Here is a 17,455-nt window from a genome sequence, read left to right as displayed (position 1 = left end):
CCTGAGGCTATACTCCTCCCGTGGGGAGTTATGCTACGCTCTGCTGCACCCACAACACCAGCCTTAGCGGTCTGCCCTGTAGCGGCGGTTCACTCTGACCGCAATCCACGAGTGGCGTAGTCGGACATTTAAACATCAAAACCACATAAATAGTTCCGCCACTGGTTTGACCGCCCTGAGCCACGGAACCGGATCGCCGCCACGAAGACTACAACCACCAGCATCCACCAAAAAGGGTCCGGCTCCGGGTGTCCCAAGGCCCAGGGGGTGCGTCAGAACATTTTCATCACCTTTCACAATCACCAATGGGACAAGGCAGGGATGTCCTCTGTCCCCTCTCTTATACATCCTAGTGACGGAGCACCTGCTCTCATCAATTCGCCATAACCCCAATATTAGGTGGATTGAGGTGGGAGGCACCGAGTACAAGTGCTCTCTATTTGCTGATGATGTCCTAGTATATATCACTCAATCACATATATCCATCCCTGCTGTTATGGCTGAAATAGATCACTTTGTTACATGGTAAAATTTTAAAATCAATGCAGCGAAGTCTGAGGCCCTCGATGTCTCCCTCCCTAAATCCATATAGGATTCCATCCAGTCCAACTTTCCCTTTGCCTGGCCCTCACAGGGTATCAAATACTTAGGAATTCCTATTCATAGAGACCTCTCCCATCTATGTTATCTTAATTTTGGGCCCTTTATTGAACAATTCCATACAGACCACGGTTGGCAAGTTAGAACTGTAAGATTCACTACGTGAACCACTGGTGTTTTGTGGAAAAGCACATGTACACCGCGTTCCAAATTATTATGCAAAAAGTGTTTAGGAGTGATAAGGGAAGAATTTGTTTGTTTGTCAGTTAAACTCATTGATGGTGATGTGTGTCAGGGCTCTTTATATCACTGTAAGCAATTGCAGACACCTGTGCTAATTAGTTTGGCAGGTGTGTCCAATGAAAGGCAAGACTACTTAAGAAGGCTCTCTCACATTATTAAGCAGCCTACATTTTCTGCCAAAATGGGAAAGAAAAAGGATGTGTCGGCTGCTGAGAAGCAACAAATTGTGGAGTGTTTAGGTCAAGGCATGACTACAATCAACATTGTGCGATGATCAGGATGAAGTGTCTTGGCAATCAAGAAGTATGTAGCTGATTCACAGTACACACGTGTGCGTGCTGATAAGGGCAAATTGAGGACTCTTTCCTACAGGCAATTACGTCAGGTTGAAAGAGCAGCGGCAAAAAAGCCTTGTCATAGCAGCAGACAAGTTTTTGAAGCTGCTTGTGCCTCCAACGTCCCCCGAACAACAAGATGCAGGGTCCTTCAGAGGTTTGCAGCTGTGCATACGCCATCCTGTCGACCTCCTCTATCCACTTCACACAAGCAGAAACGGCTCCAGTGGGCCAAACATTACATGAAGACTGATTTCAAAACTGTTTTGTTCACGGATGAGTGCCGTGCAGCGCTCGATGGTCCAGATGAATGGAGTGGAGGATGGCTGGTTGATGGACACCCCACGCAAACACGGCTACAGCGCCAACAAGGAGGAGGTGGAGTAATGTTTTGGGCTGGAATCATGGGGAGAGAGATTGTCGGCCCCTTTAGGATCCCTGAAGGCGCTAAAGATGAACTCCATAATGTATGTGGATTTTCTCAAACAGCACTTCCTGCCATGGTTCAAGAAGAAGAACCGTGTATTTCACAGCAAGATCATTTTTCTGCATGATAATGCACCATCTCATGCTGCACATAAAACATCTGCATCTCTGGCTGATATGGGCATAAAAGGGGACAAACTTATGGTGTGACCCCCATGCTCCCCTGACCTCTACCCCATTCAGAACCTTTGGAGCATCATTAAAAGGAGTGTCTATGATGGCGGGAGGCAGTTCACATCTAAGCAACAGCTCTGGGAGGGTATTCTGTCCTCATGCAAAACAATTGAAGCAGAAACCATCCAAAACCTGACAAATTCAATGGACGAGAGAGTTCAGAAGCTCCTTTCGAACAAGGGGTCCTATGTGAAAATGTAACATCACCTAGAATAAAGTTTTGAGTTGAAAACTGTTTGATTTCAGTTTCTAACAACCTGCTAATGCTTATAATTTCAAAAATGACCATTTTTTTGGTCTTTATTAAAATGAAAAGGTTGATCGAAAAGTTTGGGGGATCTAAGAGTGTGGCAACCCAGTAGTCATGATTACTTCGAATTCTGACAATATGAGGGTCATGCTGCAGGTAGTGCAGCAAGAAGGCACTTATGTGTCTTGCGCATCTCGGAGCCCCAAAATTATTTTCCGGGCTAGATGCAGCTAAAAATTATTTTTAATTTTAAATCTGGTGAAGCTTATTATAGATGGCCTAATAGGATCAGTGCTGCACACTGCTACAAAGCCCAAATTATTTTCCAGTCAAGATACAGATAAACATGATTAGTAATTTGAAAGCTTAAAACAGTTGGTAGGGTGATTTTAACCAATCATCAAGCTTTTACTCTCCCCAGGATGACACAGGGGTAGAAAAGTCGTTTCGGATCCATGATTTGTTCATCTTTATGAACGTGAGTCTGTCTACATTATCAGTGGAGAGCCGCGTGCGCTTATCTGTCAGCACACCAACAGCAGCGCTGAACACACGTTCAGACAGAACGCTGGCTGCGGGGCATGACAAGATCTCCAAGGCGTAAGTGGCTAGCTCCGGCCATTTATCCAGATTGGAAGCCCAAAAAGAGCAAGGGTCCAGTGACACAGTCGTGGCTTCAATGTTTACTTGGAGATACTCCTGTACCATCGTCTCTAGGCGTTGACTATGTGTCAGACTTCTTGTCTCCTGTGGCCTTGCAAAGGATGGGCTAAAAAAGTGGTGAAATGATTCCGCAAAATTGATGTTACCAGCAGATACTGTGGTTCTGTTACGGTTTGAGTGCTGAACACTTGACGGTCCCACGGTTGGCAAGTTGGAACTGTGAGATTCACTACGTGCACCACTGGTATTTTGTGGAAAAGCACATGTAAGATTCTGCAACAGTCTCTGCTGATACTCCTGCATGCGTGCATCCCTTTCTATGGCAGGAATAATTTCTGCAAATTTACTTTTGTACCGGGGATCTAACAGTGTGGCAACCCAGTAGTCAGGATTATTTCTAATTCTCACAATTCGAGGGTCATGTTGCAGGTAGTGCAGCAAGAAGGCACTCATGTGTGTTGCGCATCCAGAAGCACCAAGTCCCTGTTGTGTTGGTGGCGAGGTAACAATCATGCTTCCTTCCTCTGTCCTCTCCCCCCAACCTCGCACAACAGAAATGTGATCAAGGTCTCCCTCATCTGATGAGTCTTCCATCAGTTCGTCCTCCACTTCTTCCTGGGCTCCTGCACCTTCCTCACTAGTTTGGCTGCTACCATGCGCCATGGTAAAATCATCTCCCCCACCCTCACATGCCTGCCGCCTTGGTGTTGCCGACCGTCTGGACCTTGCAGATGTTAGCCCTTCCGCATACAACTCCTCCTCCTCTACTTCCTCCACCTCCTCTTGTGCCACCACCTGACTCCGAATTCTGTTTAACATGTGCTCCAGCATGTAAATCACCGGAATAGTCATGCTGATAATGGCATCGTCAGCACTAAACATCTTCGTCGCCATTTCAAAACTGTGCAGAAGGGTGCATAGGTCCCTGATCTGAGACCACTCCTCCAGCGTGATTTGCCCCACCTCTGAATCTCGTTGGCCCAGGCTATACGTCAGAACGTATTGCACCAGGGCTTGTCGGTGCTGCCACAGTCGCTGCAACATGTGCAGAGTTGAATTCCACCGGGTAGGCACATCGCATTTTAGCCGGTGAAGTGGCAGGCCCAACGACTTCTGTAGAGACGTAAGTTGCTGAGCTGCGGGATGCGAACGGCGGAAGTGAGCACACAGCGACCGTGCCCTCTGCAGAAGGCCATCTAGTCTGGGATAGTGGGCTAAAAATTGCTGGACAACCAGGTTCAACACGTGAGCCATACAAGGCACGTGTGTGACATTGCCCCGGCCTTCCCTGGTTTCAGGTCCAGTGGAGACAACCATTCATGAAATTGGTTCTCCAGAGCTGACCACAACTCCTCAGCTGTGTGACTCACATTTCCCAGACATTTCAATGTAAAAACCGCCTGATGACGTTGAGCCCTACTGCCAGCATAGTAAGGAGGTGTGCAGGATCCCTTCTGCGCAGTTAGAAAGCTTGTGGCATGACCAGACAGGCTTTGGGTGCAGGTGGAAGACCGAGAGGAGGTTGAGGAGGCAGAAGCAGTGGAGGAACTTTGACATAAAGAGGATTGACGCACAACTCGTGGGGACGGCAAGACTTGGACAGCAGCCCCTTGTCCTGCTGTCACCATAGTTACCCAGTGCCCAGTCAGCGACATGTAACGCCCCTGTCCATGCCTACTCGTCCAAGTGTCTGTGGTGAAATGCACCCTGTCACACACAGAGTTTCTCAAAGAAGCGGTGATGTTGTGTGCGACATGCTGGTGGAGCGCAGGCACACCTTTCTTTGAGAAGTAGTGCCGACTGGGCATCTGGTACTGGGGCACTGCGACGGACATAAGGTCTCGAAAATCCTCTGTGTCCACCAGGCGGAAAGGCAGCATTTCTGTAGCCAAGAGCTTGCAGATGGTGAAATTCAACCTCTTAGCTTTCTCATGGCTAGGAGGAAATGGTCTTTTACTTGTCCACATCTGAGGGACCGAGGGCTGGCTATTGTGCTTAGACGGGGTTGATAAGGGTGTCCCCGGCAAACTGCCGGTCTGTGAGGAAGATGCAGGCGGACATGTTAGGTTGCCTTGATCCAAAGGTGGTGCTATCGATGTCGGACAGCGCTCAACACCAGCTGGTGTTACCACCTCCAAAGAAAATGATGACCTGCCAATCACGCTGGCTGTTGCGGGTAAAGAGGTGGCAGGTCTGCGCCCCAAAAGAGGTGTGACTGCTGTCCCCCCAGTCACAGAGGATGAAGAGGCCGCGGATGCACAAGATATGGCAGACGGTGGTTGGCCCGGCCGGCTAGGCCGCATTGTAGCACACTGAGCTTCCCACTGCAACTTATGCTTCATGTCCATGTGCCGGTTCATGCATGAAGTACTCAAACTATGTATTTTTTGGCCTCTACTTAGCTTTTGCTGACAAATGTTACAGATAACACGAGTTGGGTCATCTTTATCGATCTGAAAAAATGCCCAGGCTATGCAAGGCTTAGCACCCATGCGACCTGAAGAGCCACCACGACTTGTGGTGAGAGGCAGAGTTGTGTTTGAGGATGCAGTTGTTGACGTGCTTCCAGTACTACGTCTCTGTCCAGGAAGGCGCAACCTGACCTCGTCGTCACTAGCATCTTCCTCCACCTCCTCTGCTGACCTCATCTCTTGGCTGACTGTGGGTTGACAGTAAGTGGGATCTCCGACCTCATCATCATCACCCTGTGTGTTATCACACCCGTCGTCCTCAGAGCCAACCTGTTCCTGCCCTGACAAAAAACTAAAGTTGTCGCTCCAATCAGGTATTTGAGTCTTATCATCGTCTTCCTCATTGTCTCCACCAACAGGAGTTACAGTTTGGGAATGAGGGTCTACATTATGGTCAGAACCTTCTGCGTCTGGTCCTGGATCCGACTCATAAAGATTCTGGGCATCAGTGCAGATCATTTCCTCGTCTGGATTCACAGAAGCGCTGGAGTCGACCTCTGATTCCCAGGCTATAGTATGAGTAAACAGCTCTGCAGACTCAACCATCTGTTCTACCTCATACTCAGACGGGCAGCTGGAGATTTGGGAGCTGTGAGGAAGCAAGTGCGATTTGGGTGACACCTTTGAGGACTGGAGTATTTGTGATGTTGAAGTTGATGTGGAGGAGAGCCCACTTAAAGGAGCACTTGATATCCGTTGAAGCACCTGCTGTTTTTGTGCCTCATCTGGAATTTGTAGCGATTGGCGTGGCCGTAAGAAAGGGATCTTATCACATTGTCCGCTAAAAGAAGTAGACATTTTAGTTTGGCTGGAAGATGCAACCTGATGGAGGTCAGTATAGATGGACTAATAGACCAAGTCCCACACACTGCTAGAAGCCCAAATATTTTTTCAGAGCTAGATGCAGAAAAAAATTATTTTTAATTTGCAACCTGATGGAGGTCAGTATAGATGGACTAATAGAACAAGTCCCACACGCTGCTAGAAGCCCAAATATTTTTTCAGAGATAAATGAAGAAAAAAATTATTTTTAATTTGCAACCTGATGGAGGTCAGTATAGATGGACTAATAGACCAAGTCCCACACACTGCTAGAAGCCCAAATATTTTTTCAGAGCTAGATGCAGAAAAAAATTATTTTTAATTTGCAACCTGATGGAGGTCAGTATAGATGGACTAATAGACCAAGTCCCACACACCGCTAGAAGCCCAAATATTTTTTCAGAGCTAGATGCAGAAAAAAATTATATTCAATTTGCAACCTGCTGGAGGTCAGTATAGAAGGACTAATAGAACAAGTCCCACACACTGCTAGAAGCCCAAATATTTTTTCAGAGCTAAATGAAGAAAAAAATTATTTTTAATTTGCAACCTGATGGAGGTCAGTATAGATGGACTAATAGACCAAGTCCCACACACTGCTAGAAGCCCAAATATTTTTTCAGAGCTAGATGCAGAAAAAAATTATTTTTAATTTGCAACCTGATGGAGGTCAGTATAGATGGACTAATAGACCAAGTCCCACACACCGCTAGAAGCCCAAATATTTTTTCAGAGCTAGATGCAGAAAATTTTTTTATTCAATTTGCAACCTGATGGAGGTCAGTATAGATGGACTAATAGATCAAGTCCCACACACTGCTAGAAGCCCAAATATTTTTTCAGAGCTAGATGCAGAAAAAAATTATTTTTAATTTGCAACCTGATGGAGGTCAGTATAGATGGACTAATAGACCAAGTCCCACACACTGCTAGAAGCCCAAATATTTTTTCAGAGCTAGATGCAGAAAAAAATTATTTTTAATTTGCAACCTGATGGAGGTCAGTATAGATGGACTAATAGAACAAGTCTCACACGCTGCTAGAAGCCCAAATATTTTTTCAGAGATAAATGAAGAAAAAAATTATTTTTAATTTGCAACCTGATGGAGGTCAGTATAGATGGACTAATAGACCAAGTCCCACACACTGCTAGAAGCCCAAATATTTTTTCAGAGCTAGATGCAGAAAAAAATTATTTTTAATTTGCAACCTGATGGAGGTCAGTATAGATGGACTAATAGAATGATGCTATGCCCAAAAGATTTTACTTCACTAGGTGCAGTAAAAAAATTGGTATTCTATACACAGGTGGTATATCTTGCAACACAGATAGGCTACTCCACTGACTAACACACTCTGCAATAGGCCAAAAAGGATTAGCTTTGCTAGATTCAGCCAAATGCTGTGAAAAAAACTTGCACAGCACTGGCACAGACCTGCCTGGCAAAAACTGATAGGAACTAATGTAACCTAGTCCTGAAAAGGACTGCAATTACAATTAGTCTTTACTCCCACAATCTATCTATTTAAGAGCACAGACCTGCTTGATAAAAGTCGTAGGAAATGCTGTAACCTAGTCCTTAAAAGGACTGCAATCACAACTATTCCCTACTCCCAAGCTATCTGTATATTTGTGCGAAAATTGGCTTGAAATTAACAAGGTATAGCGCACACAGCAACAGCGGTGCCGTCTAACACGCAGCTGCAGCAGTGAGAAAATGGTGGCGACGGGGAAAATGGCTTGGTCTTATAGGGCAAGGACATGTGACATACACTGCCAATGACACATGCCCTTGCTTGTGTGAAAAAAAGCACTTCGCTCCGTGTGTGCGCTGCTGATAGGCTGACAGATTGCACCTCCCCACTGCAAATGCGGGAAAGAGAAAAAAAAATGGAGATCTTCATTGTTCCTGCAGAGATCCATCCCCTGCCCCTCCCCCCGCCCCGCTGTACACTCAAACTGCGTATTAACATTAATTTTCATCATTACTGAGAAAAAATCCAGTTATGATTTTGGTGCACGAACAGTTATCGAACATAACCTCGAACAGCCGAATTTTTCTCAAATTGTTCGTGTTCGCCGACCGGCTCGAACACCGCCCAAAACAGCTCGAATTTGAGATTGGCGAACAGTTCGAGTAGAACAACGCTCATCTCTACTTGCGACTCAATAGTGACAGCCTCATAGACGCATGTCATGCTCGGGTCAGGAGGGCCGCAGCCAATCCCTGCATCATGGTCCAACATTGGACCGAAATTCATCTGCATAAGCCCTAAAACACTTGAGTGAGTATTACAATACAACATTGGTCTGCATAAGGCCACTTTCACACTATGTTGGTTGGTATTTTGCATGAATATTTGTAAACCAAAATCAGAAGTGTAACATACAGGGAGAAAAAAAATATAAAAAAAAATTTGCTGCTCATCTGTATTTTGGATCCTATCCTGTCTTTGGCTTCTAAATACTGATGCAAAATGCTGAACGAAAATATAGAAGTTTAAAAGTGGGCTAAAGCTGGAATCGTACATTCAATTTTTGTTGCAGTTTTTCAGCCAAAACTAGAATTGTATTTGTGCTTTTATTTCCTTCTGCTGTTGACTCAAAAAATGTTAGTATGGCTGCATTTGATATTCAAGCCTAAGTGTAGGGGCTTGCTCATATGAGCGTATAACACGGCCGAGTGCTATCCGATGTTTTATCGGGTAGTACTCGGACCAAAGTTATACTATGATCTACAGATCTGTGATTTTTTTCTGCAAACCGAATTAGTAGGTGGAAAAAAAACGCAGCATGCTGCAATTGGCTCCAGAATTCGGATCACGCACACCCATACAAATCTATGGGTGCGTGTGAAAAATCGGACTGCACTCTGATGTCACTCGAGTGCAGTCCGACATCTGCGGACTCAAACAATAGAGAAGATAAAAAGATTAAGTTCTCCATTTTCTCTACACCTGGGCTGCGATTCTCTCATGTGAGAGAATCGGATCATACTAAGATGACAGTCGGCTCAAACTGTGATCAGAGTTTAAGCCTACTATCATTCACGTAATCAACCCGATTCTCTGACATGAGAGAATCTATGATGGTGTGTCCCCAGCCTAAGTTCTTTTGTTGTGTATTTGGTGCAAAATTTCAGCTGAGCAGATGAGATTTCACCAAACCTCACCTATAATTTGATGAAAGTTTCTGCATGGAGATTTACCTGCAGTTTGGATTTTAAAATTGGCAGCAAGTCAACTCTTTGTGCAATAGAAAAGGAAATCCCCACACAAATTTGCTGCAGATACACTACTGAAAATCCTTAGAAAACCATGAGGAGTGGGCACCACCCTTGTAGTATGGAAAAAACAGGTGCTACAAATCCATTATAGCAACACACAAAAGAGAAAAAAGATAGCTATATAAAATAAGATGAGCACAGTGAGTAACAATTAATATAGTTAATCAGGTGAATCAGTACAAATAATCCATGTGGCAAAAAATTGTTTCAAAAATAATTTAATAGTGCATAGGAGCACAAAACTAAATAGAAGACATAACAAGAAACAAAAACAAATCTCATCACATAAGACTTGAGATGGTTATCAGAAGATGTGGCGAGGACCTGACATGTAATGGTGAGGAGCTACAGGGGTGGAAAGGTGAGCAGTAAAGTGAGCATAAGGGTTTTCTTTATTTTTTAATTTTCACATTTATTATACTCTTGGGTCTGGAGAATAATTTCTCAGGCAATTGAATATCCTGGGAAAATGCATGAACAACTGATCCGCTCATCTCTATTAAGAGTCATATATTGATCCAATGTGCACACTTGCCCTTTAAAGAATAATCGCCGTTTTAATTTTTATTTCTTAAAACAATAATACACATGAAAATAAGGAACTTTATGGTATATATCAGAGAAATATTCTTTTCTTTGCCAAGACTGATCTTTCCTTTTAAAAACTCTAAATTCACAGATAAGATCTATATCAAATGAAGACAGATTTTTAATTACTGACAGTTACTGCTGGTAAGACTCTGTGTAGATTGGAGAGGGGAGAAGAAGGGAGGAGCTCTGCCTCTAGCTCCTCCCTCCTTTCTGCTTGCAATCTCATCAGTAGCAATTGCCATCTGCTATCCTAGTAATGTAACAATCTGCCTTCACTGAATACCAATTTTACCTGTGAATTGCCAATTTTGAAAATTAAACATATTACATATATATAAGATGTATTACCACATTTTTTATTTCAAGTGTACTATTGATTTATGAAATATAAATTAAAACAACAGTTACTGTTTAAGTTTTGGAGTGTAACACAAAGACACTTCTAGAAGTAACAAAGTTAGTAAGCTGATGAGAAAAGAAGGATAATTAATATTTTTTAAATAGCAAAGGTGTGCACACACTATGGGGGACAATTGTATAATTTAACCATTATTAACTTTATAAATCCATATATTATTTTTTAAACTCCAATGCAATAATTGATATTGCAAGAATACTAGAATAAACATTCTTGTGTCAGCAGAGATGGTGATTATGATGAATCTTGACATATTTAGAATGTGCAATACTGTATGTTATTCATGCCTGGTCTTTTTAATATACTTTTCTTAGCCAACAGATGTCAGCCTTGGAAGAAGTCTTTTGCCTGCAGCCTTTTAAGTCACTTCACAAACTTGACAAGACATTAAAATTAACCGAAGTAAACTAATACTAATATATTTGCATAAATTTACACCTTTTAGAATCAAACTTGCCAGGATTTGAATGTAATTTTAATGGTTTCTAGGCTTAAAAGTCTCAGGCAATAGGTGAGCTTTCACACTGATCTACATGCTACCTTTCTGTTAAGTGTACAGTAATTCCATATGCAAATATCCTCTTCACAGAACAAGAGAACTTGAACTCTAGTGCCATCTAAGTCAAAATCAACCCCTTAATGAGCCTTGCCATATTACCAGACATTCCATTTACAGGCATGTGTTTCAGGGTGTTTGCCCCTCATCAGTGCAAAGCCCAAGGTCTAATTTGGCTGGGTGAGAGGCCTCTGACAGGAAGTCAAAAGCGATAACATTTATCCTATTGGAAAGTGATATGTCGGTGTAAGGAGACTTGTAAGCAATGCAAAGCACATACTGTATGTACAATGTAAATGCACATGTTGCATTAAGATTTGCAGTCAATGTTGGCGACTTTTTTCAGCAATTCAAATTATTGCAAAACGATAAGAAGTATTCCAAGTCAGTCATCTCAATGTTCTATGGAACATACATCAACTAAAAAATAACAATTACTAATTCTCATCCAAAAATTCAATGGCCAACTGTGATGGCAAGTAAGAAATACTACTGTATATGCCAAAAAGAGCCATATGGAGTAATACGGCACAGAAGGTATGTCTTGATAACTGTCTTTTCATGTCATGCCTGTCATTATCTCATTCTTCAAATTAAAATATGAAATATTCTCATTTATAATCCTTTCCTTTTAAAAAAAAAGTCAGTTCCAGGTTTATGAGATGCTAATTTATCCCATGGAGTTAGAAGTGATTTTCCTCAAAAAGGAGATGTTCGGTAAAATGTATATAGACATTGTTTAAAGAAGCGTTCTCATTAAGTATTTTTTTTTACTAAATCTGTGTGTATATAGTGTGTGGTAATATACTCACCTACTCTAGCCTTTTTTTCTTGTATCCAGAGCTGTTCTGCTCCTCTTCTCCATGATGTCACCACTCTTCAAAATTTCCAGGTCACACAGTGCTCTGTGTGACCCCCATAAGTGACGCCTATAGAGCGACAGAATGAGGCTCCATAGACCTATATTGTTAAAAAAAAAACTTCTGGCTCGCGCAAAGAACATAGAGAGAACTGACTAGTCTGAAGAGCGGCGATGTCACCAAGAAGAGAAGTGGAACGGTGCTTCATACCGGAGAAGGCGGTGGTAGGTGAGTATATTAACAAGCACACTAGACACGTATTCACAGATTTAGTAAAAAAAAAAAACAACTTCATGCCTAACCGTAATGACTCGATTTACTGGATGTCCCAGTAAAAAGAGTAGGCAGAGACCTTTGGAGGCTTAGTTACTTTCATACTGAACAGCATGCAGTCCAAACCTCAATGAATAGTGGATACACTGGTTTCATTTAGACTGTCATGGAGTAATTTCACTACTGTTAAATGTCCAATGACAGCTTATGTTAAATGTCCAATGACAGCTTATGTTAAATGTCCAATGACAGCTTCTTCCAGCCTACAGATTAAATAAACGTTTCTCTAACCTGTCTTTGCATTTCAGGCTCCCTGGGCAGAACAATTACAACATAAGTTAGGTTTTACAGTGCCTATACTCTGTGTAAGCACATAACAAACTTATTACACCTGTTAGATAAATACTGAATAATCCATAGCAGACATAAAAGGACAAATACAGGCTTCCTAAAAGATTCTGAAAAAATTATACATGATTATAGAAAGTCATTAAAAAATAATGTATGGCAATGCATGGCAACTTGCCAATTACAGGCTGGTTAGATTGCCCACACTGAACCCTGTCCACTGCTAAAAGTGCTGGTGACATGAAGAATGCGTCCATCAAAACAGGATCAAGAATGAAAGAAGGTATCCTGGTCTGATGAATCACATATTCTTTTAAAACAAGTGATTGGTCTTGTGAGTTTTATTTGCTTACCTTGAGAAGATATGGCATCAGGATGCACTGGCATTCCTGTAAATTTTACTTTGACATGTACCAACAGCCCAAAATGGCCTTGTTCAAGAACTAAGAACCTTAATGGTTCGCAAAACAAATAGTGTTAGTTGTTCACCTAGCCTCGATTGTGACAAATCTCAATCGGATGGAGCATATGTGGGATGTTATGGGAAAAAAAAAACACAATACTACAATGCTCTGAAAATTATTGAAGACTACACACATAAATATAAGATTCTGCAATGTTTGCAGAGTGCTATAGAAATGTGCTTGTTTTGCAGGCATAACATTTGTACATCTGCATAATCAATTGATTCTAAGAGGATACAGAAAACGCAAAGACGATGATAAAGAGGCCACACGATTTTTATATATACATATATATATATATATATATATATATATATATATATATATAAAAACATCAACTCTTTATTTAGCAATAATAGTCAGGGAGAGTGGGGGAAGAAAAGTGGAAAACGTGCAGGCAACTGTGTGCACAAGGGACGCACAGCAGAGGAACTGTTACAATAGAATAAGTATATCTACATCTATCATGTATCACAAATGAATACCTACATACGTAGATCCATAAACCTTGTCCAATATTCAATAATCTGCACCAGGGGACTAAATCCTAAAACAAGAGCCTCGTCTAGCAGTATAGGCACATAACAGTGTCTGGACAGGTGAATTGTATATACTGTATGTATATATGTAGAATCACATTGACATGTATCAGTAGTACCACAGATATCCCTTGGACATCAATACCTTGGATACTGGCGGGAGAGTGCAGGAAGCTCCAATGCCAGCGCGTTTATTGTTAAATAAAGATTTGATGTTTATATGTTTATATACAGTATATATATATATATATATATATATATATACATACATTCTATTAATTGATTTGTATCCTGATGGATATCATTGCTATCATTCCTATGTATTACCTTTATAGTCAATTGATTCTATAGAAAGTGTCCACACAGATACCCCATTGCAACCAGACCAGGGTTCTGTGAACTTCCTTGACCAGCACTTGAATGCTAGTATCCTGGGTGTCTCTTCTGAATACTAGGCCCTCCCACATTATCATAATGTTGTTTGAGACATAGTCACTAAGGCTCCTGTGATCATACAGTGTATCTCGCTAACCATAAGAACTTTTTTTTTATTGCAATAAGCAAATCTAATTTGAAAATGTTCGAATTCATTTGAAACCACGAATTTTAGGAAATTCGACTCAATCTTGATCCTTCGTAAATCGATCTGCATTTTCCAACTTTTCCCACCTACAAAGAATGGAGAGGTCTGTAATTTTTATCGTAGATATATTTCAACTGTGATAGACAGAGTCTAAGAATAAAAAACAGAAAATGACATTGTATGACTTTTAAATAATTAAATTGCATTATATTGCATGACAAAAGTATTTGATACAATAGAAAAGCAGAACTTAATATGGTACAGAAACCTTTGTTTGCAATTACAGAGGTCAGATGTTTCCTGTAGTTCTTGACCAAGTTTGCACACACTGCAACACTGCAGCAGAGATTTTGGCCCACTCCTCCTTACATATCTTCTCCAGATCTTTCAGGTTTTGTCCTGCTGGAACACTATGTCGTCCTTTTCATACACATAGTACCCAAGGGCACAAAGTAAATCATCATATAGGATACTCACATATACAGTGGGCTCGGAAAGTATTCTGACCCCTTTAAAATTTTCACTCTTTGTTTCATTGCAGCCAATTCTAAAAAGTTCATTTTTTTCTCATTAAAGTACACTCTGCACCCCATCTTGAATGAAAAAAAGCAGAAATGTAGAAATTTTGCAACTTTATTAAAAAAGAAAAACTGAAATATCACATGGTCATAAGTATTCAGACCCTTTGCTCAGACACTCATATTTAAGTCACATGCTATCCATTTCCTTGTGATCCTCCTTGAGATGGTTCTACTCCTTTATTGGAGTCCAACTGTGTTTAATTAAACTGATAGGACTTGATTTGGAAAGGCACACACCTGTCTATATAAGACTTCACAGCTCACAGTGCGTGTCATACCAAATGAGAATCATAAGTTTAAAGGATCTGCCCAGGTAGCTCTGAGACAGAATTATGGCAAGGCACAGATCTGGCCAAGGTTACAAAAGAATTTCTGCATTACTCAAGGTTCCTAAGAGCACAGTGGCCTCCATAATCCTTAAATGGAAGAAGTTTGGGACCAGCAGAAGTCTTCCTACACCTGGCCGTCCAGCCAAACTGAGCAATCGTGGGAGAAGAGACTTCGTGAGAGAGGAAAAGAAGAACCCCAAGATCACTGTGGCTGAGCTCCAGAGATGCAGTAGGGAGATGAGAGAAAGTTCCACAAAGTCAACTATCTCTGCAGCCCTCTACCAGTCGGGCCTTTATGGCAGAGTGGCCCGACGGAAGCCTCTCCTCAGTGCAAGACATATGAAAGCCCTCATAGAGTTTGCTCAAAAACACATGAAGGACTCCCAGACTATGAGAAATAAGATTCTCTGGTCTGATGAGAAAAAGATAGAACTTTTTGGTGATAATTCTAAGCAGTATGTGTGGATAAAACCAGGCACTGCTCATCACCTGCCCAATACAATCCCAACAGTGAAACATGGTGGTGGCAGCATCATGCTATGGGGTGTTTTTCAGCTGCAGGGACAGGACGACTGGTTGCAATCAAAGGAAACATGAATGCGGCCAAGTACAGAGATATACTGGATGAAAACCTCTTCCAGAGTGCTCTGGACCTCAGACTTGGCTGAAGGTTCACCTTCTAACAAGACAATGACCCTAAGCACACAGCTAAAATAACAAAGAAGTGGCTTCAGAACAACTCTGTGACCATTCTTGACTGGCCCAGCCAGAGCCCTGACCTAAAGCAATTGACCATCTCTAGAGAGACCTGAAAATGGCTGCCCAAGAACGTTCACCATCCAACCTAACGGAACTGGAGAGGATCTGCAAGGAAGAATGACAGAGGATCCGCAAATCCTGGAGTGAAAAACTTGTTGCATCATTCCCAAGAAGTGAGAGACAGAAACACAGATGCAAACAACACAGTGAAGATAAATCTAATCCCAATGGACCCATGTTATTGCATATAGGACTAAAAGAGAATGGGCCATCATCTTGTAACAGTAAAGGAAAGGGGGGATTGTTCCTCTGTGAAGCAGAGAAACAAAAAGATGGCCACACAAGTTCAAAATTGTAAAGAAGTAAGAAAATTCCTTTATTAACACATGTAGTAAACACAAATTACAAAGATAAATGCGGACAACAGAGTAGACACAGAGTGCTGGGTCCACATGAATAAAACAATGTTAAAAACTGTGACACAGCGCCCGAAAGGTCAGCCTATATAGCAAGTGGAAATATAAGGGGGACAGCAACAGGGTCACATGTATTAATAAATATATACCACCCATCAAGAATACCTTTTCCTAATTGTACCCCCAAAACAATAATATCCCATCACAATCAAAATACCCAGAAACAAATGGTTAAAACCCTTATACAGATGGAAGTAATGCAAACAATTGGTCATAAATAAGCTAAAATAGCTATGTACCTGGGTAAGGCCACCAGACAGGCTCTGCTACCGTCACCCCGACGCACGTTTCGGTAGGAAAACCTTTTTTCAACCTTTTTCACCCCTTGAAAAAGGTTTTCCTACTGAAACGTGCGTCGGGGTGACGGTAGCAGAGCCTGTCTGGTGGCCTTACCCAGGTACATAGCTATTTTAGCTTATTTATGACCAATTGTTTGTATTACTTCCATCTGTATAACGGTTTTAACCCTTTTGTTTCAGGGTATTTTGATTGTGATGGGATATTATTGTTTTGGGGGTACAATTAGGAAAAGGTATTCTTGATGGGTCGTATATATTTATTAATACATGTGACCCTGTTGCTGTCCCCCTTATATTTCCACTTGCTATATAGGCTGACCTTTCGGGCGCTGTGTCACAGTTTTTAACATTGTTTTATTCATGTGGATCCAGCACTCTGTGTCTACTCTGTCGTCCACATTTATCTTTGTAATTTGTGTTTACTACATATGTTAATAAAGGAATTTTCTTACTTCTTTACAATTTTGAACTTGTGTGGCCATCTTTTTGTTTCTCTGCTTCACAGAGGAACAATCCCCCCTATCATTCCCAAGAAGACTCATGGCTGTACTAGCTCAAAAGAGTGCTTCTACTCAATACTGAGCAAAGGGTCTGAATAGTTATGACCATGTGATATCTCAGTTTTTATTTTTTCATAAATTTGAAAAAATTTCTACATTTCTGTTTTTTTCAGTCAAGAAGGGGTGCAGAGTGTACTTTAATGAGAAAAAAAATGAACTTTTTAGAATTTACTAAATTGCTGCAATGAAACAAAGAGTGAAAAATTTAAAGGGGTCTGAATACTTTCCGTACCCACTGTAGCTCAGCATTGATACAACCATCGATCCTGGTCAAGTATCCAACACCTCTGACTGTGAAATAATCCCAATCATCAAGCTTCCTCCATCGAACTTGACAGTTTGTTCAATTTCTCTATCCCTTAGCCCCTTTTCCCTTGTTTCTTCCAGACTTTTATGTGGCCATCAGAGTCTAATCTACTGACTTTCATCTGATCTCTCCAAATCACCCATTTCCAATCTTCTACTGTCCACTTTTAGTACTTTTTTGC

This window comes from Phyllobates terribilis, unplaced genomic scaffold (assembly GCF_046119375.1).
Source record: "Phyllobates terribilis strain yellow unplaced genomic scaffold, ASM4611937v1 Scaffold_1__5_contigs__length_1240528914, whole genome shotgun sequence".
In the NCBI taxonomy this organism is placed as follows: Eukaryota; Metazoa; Chordata; class Amphibia; order Anura; family Dendrobatidae; genus Phyllobates; species Phyllobates terribilis.
This window is presented reverse-complemented; position numbering follows the sequence as displayed.